The 7177-nt window shown below is 35.0% G+C and overlaps 1 protein-coding gene and 1 long non-coding RNA gene across 3 annotated transcripts in view; both read right to left on the reverse strand.

The window, feature by feature from the left end:
* LOC112842638 (receptor-type tyrosine-protein phosphatase C-like) overlaps positions 1-7177 on the reverse strand; it is a 115716-nt gene that overhangs the window by 22853 nt on the left and 85686 nt on the right. The gene's annotated exons all lie outside the window — the stretch shown is intronic.
* LOC109195070 (uncharacterized) lies at positions 797-1620 on the reverse strand. The gene is made up of 2 exons (XR_002056744.2): positions 902-1620; positions 797-859 (listed from the first exon to the last, which is right to left on the reverse strand). It is a non-coding gene; the product is annotated as an uncharacterized LOC109195070 (long non-coding RNA).

The following is a 7177-nucleotide window of genomic DNA, read 5'->3' on the forward strand; positions in this document are numbered from 1 at the left end:
TTTTGTATCATTTGGTAATACCAATTTACAGGTTGCTATGCTTCCTATTATTAGTTTGAATATAGTAGCGATAAGCTCTAATTTAATTTAACCTTTTGTTTATTCCACTTCATTCCTCTTGTATTTATATATATTCAGTTGGGTCTGTATCCATCCCTTTTTAAACTTCTACTTTGATCTCTAATTTTTCACTTGATAAGGGATTATTATGTTCCTCCTGATATGGGTGAATGTATAGTGGGACATTTTGTTGTCTTAGGAATTCTTCATCTACAAGCATTGATTTGTCCGGCGCCTGGACATTTCTTTTCTAGCCACTGCTCGTCAGCAGTGAGTTTTGTGGGCTGATTCCCCATTATCACAGAACTGCAAAGCTTTCTCTGGTACTAAACTCGGGGGTGGTTGCTGACACGCCCTTCTACCTTTCCCCTTTATCACCAGTACTTGAGCTTTTGCGGGATACACAAAGAAAACAATAAAAAACAAACAATGGAAGTAGTTCAGCAGCTTATTGTGCTGTAAAATCAACTTACTTCCAAACACATACACAAAACAAATATACATACACACAGATAGACATTTGCGCGCTAATTTGTCACGAAGTATTTCACGGTCACTTCTGAAACCAGTCTAAACACAGTTCCTTGTGGCGAACTTAAACCTTATTTGTCACGAAGTATTTGACGGCTACTTCTAAAACCACTCTAAACTTAGTTCCTTCCGGCGAACTCAACCTATTTCACGTGTTTTTTATGAAGTAATTCCGGCTACTTCCAACCTATTTTACGCGTATCCCGAAGTAATTCCGGCTACTTCCAACCTTTGCGCATTTCCTGAAGTAATTCCGGCTACTTCTAACCTATTTTGCGCGTTTCCTGAAGTAATTCCGGCTACTTCTAACCTATTTTGCGCATTCTTCTAAACCCTTCCGGCGGTTTAAAACCAAAAAGTGTTTTCTCACCCTCAGTCGTCTTTTGCTGGTTCTTCAGGTCATCTGGATCCCAGCGTCGTGGACCAGGACCGGCCTGGATGCGAATTTACGCCCAGGACTCTCACCTCTACCTGGAGAGGGCTGTCGACAGACTTCGGTGCTGGTTTACCCACGGCGTCAGGATGCAGAAGTCAGACCTTATTGGAGTCACAGAAACGTGTCTGCTTGTTTCCATCGCTAGGTTCGAAGGACCAATTTAAATGACAGAGGATTTCTTTAAATCACCCTGCCATTCTTCAGCTGAGACGTCTGAGTCAGAAAACACACAAACACTGCAGAAGTTTTTCACTCGCGAGGGGCAGTCATGGAACGCACGAACTGCGCCCCACGACTGTCCGCGTCCTTTATTTATACAAGATGTTTTGTGTGTGTGTGTGTGTGTGTGTGTGTGTGTGAAGATAACATCAGTCAAGGCAGCGGGTTTTTCCCTTTTCTCTATCTGTATGTTCTCGTAAAAGAGCTGAGCTTGGTCTTCTCTACATCTAAATGTTCAGAACGACAGGATGCGGTTAGTATCTGCATAAGTTCAGCACACAAGTTACTAGGTAAAAAGTCATGTAGAAATATGCTTAATCACAAATAATGAAAGGATACATTTCATGTAGCTGATCACATATATACAATTTTCTCTTGACAGCCTTAGTAGTAATACTTTAACATAACAGATATATGATGATTTTGCAGACATTCTGGTTTTACACAAATACTATAATGTGGCAGAAATACTATGTTTTAGCACAAATACTATGATTTGCTATAAATACTACGATTTTGCACATATACTTCATTCAGCAGATATACTATAACAAAACAGAAAGTGTACGACTTATTAATAATACTATAACATAACAGATATACTATGATTTTGCAGACAGTCTATTTTTTTCCACAAATAGCACAATATGGCAGAAATACTATGATTGGGCAGAAATACAATGTTTCAGTACAAATACCATGATTTGGCATTAATAATACGTTTTAGCACACCTGCTGAGATTTGATTGAAATACTATGATTTAGAAGAAATACTATGACTTCGTACAAATACTATGTTTTGGTTCGAATACTATGATTTGCATCAAATACTATGATTTGGCACAAGTACCATGATTTCGTACAAATACTACGATTTCGCTCAAATACTATGAAATTGCAGTAATACTATGAGTTTGAAGAAATACTATGATTTGGTAGAATTGCTATGCCTTAGTAGTAATACTATAACATAACAGATATACTGTGATTTTGCAGACATTGTATGTTTTTGCACAAATACTACGATGTCTCTCAAATACTATGAAATTGCAGTAATACTATGATTTTGAAGGAATACTATGATTTGGTAGAAATACTATGCCTTAGTAGTAATACTATAACATAACAGATATACTGTGATTTTGCAGACATAGTATGTTTTTGCACAAATACTACGATTTCGCTCAAATACTGTGAAATTGCAGTAATACTATGATTTTGAAGGAATACTATGATTTGGTAGAAATACTATGCGTTAGTAGTAATACTATAACATAACAGATATGCTGTGATTTTGCAGACATAGTATGTTTTAGGACAAATACTACGATTTTGCTCAAATACTATGAAACTGCAGTAATACTATGATTTTGAAGGAATACTATGATTTGGTAGAAATACTATGCCTTAGTACTAATACTATAACATAGCAGTTATAATGTGATTTTGCAGACATAGTATGTTTTTGCACAAATACTACGATTTCGCTCAAATACTATGAAATTGCAGTAATACTATGATTTTGAAGGAATACTATGATTTTGTAGAAATACTATGCCTTAGTAGTAATACTATAACACAACAGATATACTATGATTTTGCAGACATGCTATGTTTTTGCACAAATACTAAAAATTGGCAGAAATACTATATTTGGGCACAAATACTATGATTTGCTATAAATACTATGATTTGGCACATATACTATAATCAGCAGATATAGTGTAACATAACAAAGATTCTACGACTTAGTAGTAATACTATAACATAAGAAATTTTAATTGGCCAAAAATAACATGATTTGGCACAAATATCATGATTTGGGCAAAAAAATACCATGATTTGGCACAAATACGATGATATGGCAGAAATACTATGATTTGGGATAAATACTATGATTTGGCAGATACACTATATTCAGCAAATATACTATAACATAACACACATTCCTCCACTTAGTAGTAATACTATAACATAAAATAAATATTATGGTTTTGCCCCAAAACCATGATTTGGCACAAACACCATGATTTTTCAAAAATACTATGATTTAGCAGAAATACTATGATTGAGCAGAAGTACTAAGATGTAGTAGAAGTACTTTGATTTAGCACAAATACTATTATGGAGGAGTAATACTTTAACATGGGAGAAATATTGATACTCACACACACATACACAGAGAGCAAAGTGTACAGGGGCTGTTAAGAGTCTGGGCTTGGTATATCTAGGTCAGCTAAATTGGCTGCACCTGCTGTAATCAGCACTTACACACACAGACACAGAGAGAGGTATGGGTTTTCTTCAGTGTATTTCGCACATTAAGGATTCCCCTCGAACAAATGGCCATAATTTCCTAACCGTAGGAGCTAGAACGGTCATTCTGACACCGTTTTGTTCAGAAGAGATGGGGGAATCTTCAGGTCTTCATAATTCAGAGATAAAATATAAATTATTGAAGATATATGACTTGTAACACACTGTAACTGAGTAGAGGCAAAGCAAAACTGCCTTGACTTGCCCTCAAACAACGTTTTGTAACTCTAAATCTATATGGAGCATCAAAATCATTTTTTCACCGTAAGAAACAGCAGGCTTTGGTGAACAGTCATGGGAATTTTCAGGTCTCTGTGGAAATCCATCAAAAAGATATGACGAGAGAAAAAAGTGCCTCATTTCCAGAGTTTGAAATCTGAAGAGATCTGAGCAAGGCACCAATTTCCTACCCTCAAACAAATGTAATTGATGGCCAAACGGTAATAGGTGAGAAAAAAATTCTTGAATTGTGAGCATCAGGGGTGTCTGAAGATATATTGGCACAAGCGTCATGTCTCAACTTTGTTTGGTTAAAGAGATATGACGATTTGAAAATGCCTCTCATTAGAGAATTCCAGCGCTGATTTTAAACAAACTCTCCATTGACTCTCTATGGAGAGTTTTCAGACTTTGTGTTGCTCTGAGGAGATTTGCCAAAATTCTGTAACGCCCACAACAATGATAGTGACATTTTCTGAAAGCCAGCAAAAATACCTACGTTTTGATGTATAATTTGTGGGGATTGAGTGGAAATTGAGCGAGTTGCAAGAAGTTGTTCAGACATGAAGAGAAAATTCAGAACAGACCAGCCCTCACTCTGAGTTAATTGCATAGCAACCATAACAACACATGTATTTTCTGAAAAATCACAATTTTGCAACTGAAAACTTAAAGAGGTATAAAATTAAAACGGTAGAAGATCTGAAAAAGCTGAATCACTCAGGAATAGCCCAATAATTTGAGAACATTTTAAAGTTTGAATGGAGTTTCTAGGTGAAAGTATGAGGATGTAGTTAAGTTTCAAAAACAAGCAAGTTTTAGCAGAATTGTGGAAGTTTCCCATTCATTTCAATAGGACAAATTAAAGGAAAAAAGTGTAATATTTTAAAAAGTATAATAGTAATAAACATCAAAAGTCATAGCAGTCATTAGCAGAAAGAGCAGAACAGTTTAGAGTTTGAACGGAGAAAATCGGCTGAAAACTGACGGAGTAGTTAAACGGCGAAGAACGGAGCAACTAGAAGAATAAAGTATAAAGATAAAGAATAAAGAGAAACAGGAACTCAATAGTGTGGAAGCCCTTTGAGGGCATCCACACAACTAGAAAAATTTGCATTTCCTGCGAAAATGCTGTGTGGATGCCTTGACGCTGAAGCTGTCTGCTGAAAAGCTGAAAAAGATGAAAAGTTGCAAAAAGTTGTTGTGGAGAGACGGACAATTCTGCTGAAATGAGCAGAAGCTGCTGAGAATTGTGCTGATAACAGGTGAAAAGGCTGAAAGTTTTGCAGAAACGAGGTGGATCAGCAGAATTTCTGCAGAAAAGAGGCAAAGAAGCAGAAACTTGCGCTGAAAAGAGATGAATCAGCAGAGTTTCTGCTGAAAAGAGTTTTTTTTTCTGAAAACAGCCAAAAAAGCTGGGATTTGTGCTGAAAAGGGGTGAAAAAAATGAAAATTTTGCTGAAAAGGGGTGAAGAAGCTAAAGTATACCAAATCAAAGTATTTGTGCCAAAACATAGTATTTCTGCCATATTGTGGTATTTGTGCCACAAAAGTTACTACATTACAACATGAATACGGATTAAAGATGAAAGAAACTGGCAACAAATTCCTCCACTACAAACCAGTCTGATACCACTTCTTTGCAGTGTTCACGTTTACTAAGGCACTACCCAAAAGGTGCCACAGGAGGGCACTCCAACACAAGAGATGACCTATGTACACTGATGCACTTAGTGACAGTCAGCCTCCTACTTAGCCATTACGTAATACAGCGATATGACAGTGTACAAATTCACATAAATTTGCAGGGGGAAAAAAACAAAGCAGGAACAAGCCCAAAACAATAAAATAACTGGGCTGCCATAGCTATTGCTAACTAGCACATACGCTAAAGGTAACTAAAACCAATACCAACCAATGTTTTTGCAGAAACACTGTAATTTCACTCAAATAATATGAAATAGCAGTAATACTATGATTTGGCAGAAATACTATGTTTCAGTACAAATACTATGACAAAGCAGAAATACTATGACTTAGAAGTAATACTATAACAAAAGGGATTCCTCAAAATACTATGAAATTGCATTAATTCTATGATTTGGCAGAAATACTGTACTTCGTACAAATACAATGCTTTGGTACAAATACTATATTTTGATTTCAATACTATGATTTGGCACGAGTAGTATGATTTAGTACAAATACTACGAATTGGCAGAAATACTGTGACTTAGTAGTAATACTATAACATAACAGATATACTATGATTTTGTAGACAGTCTATGTTTTTGCACAACTAGCACAATATGGCAGAAATACTATGATTTGGCACAAGTACTATGATTTAGTACAAATACTCTTATTGGCACAAATACTATGTTTCAGTACAAATACTACGATTTGGCAATAATACTGGGTTTTAGCACAACTACTGAGATTTGGGTGAAATACTATGATTTAGAAGAAATACTATGACTTCGTACAAATACAATGTTTTGGTTCAAATAATATGATTTGCAAAAAATACTATGATTTGGCACAAGTACCATGATTTAGTACAAATACTACAGTTTCGCTCAAATACTATGGAATTGCAGTGATACTATGATTTTGAAGGAATACTATGATTTGGTAGAAATACTATGCCTTAGTAGTAATACTATGATTTGCTATAAATACTATGATTTGGCACATATAGTATAATCAGCAGATATACTATAACATAACAGAAATTCTACGACTTAGTAGTAACACTATAATATAACAGAAATTTTAACTGGACACAAATAACATGATTTGCCCCAAAACCATGATTTGGCAAAAAATACCATGATTTGGCACAAATACGATCATATTGCAGAAATACTATGATTGGGTACAAATACTATGATTTGGCACAAGTACTATGAATAAGTACAAATACTATGATTTGGCAGAAATACTATGATTTAGCAGAAATACTATGTTTTAACATAAATAATATCTTTTCACAGAAATTTCTGCTAAAAGGTACTATTTCTGCTTTTTAGCAGAAATACTGTAATTTTGCATAAATACTATGATTTGGGATAAATACTATGATTTGGCAGATATACTATATTCAGCACATAAACTATAACATAACAGACATTCCTGCACTTAGTAGTAATCTCATAACATAAAATTAATATTATGGTTCTGCCCCCAAACCATGATTTGGCACAAATACCATGATTTTTCAAAAATACTATGATTTAGCAGAAATACTATGATTGAGCAGAAGTACTAAGATGTAGTAGAAGTACTTTGATTTAGCACAAATACTATTATGGAGGAGTAATACTTTAACATGGGAGAAATATTGATATACACACACACATACACATAGAGCAAAGTGTACAGGGGCTGTTAAGA

This window comes from Oreochromis niloticus, linkage group LG17 (genome assembly GCF_001858045.2).
Source record: "Oreochromis niloticus isolate F11D_XX linkage group LG17, O_niloticus_UMD_NMBU, whole genome shotgun sequence".
Lineage (NCBI taxonomy): Eukaryota > Metazoa > Chordata > Actinopteri > Cichliformes > Cichlidae > Oreochromis > Oreochromis niloticus.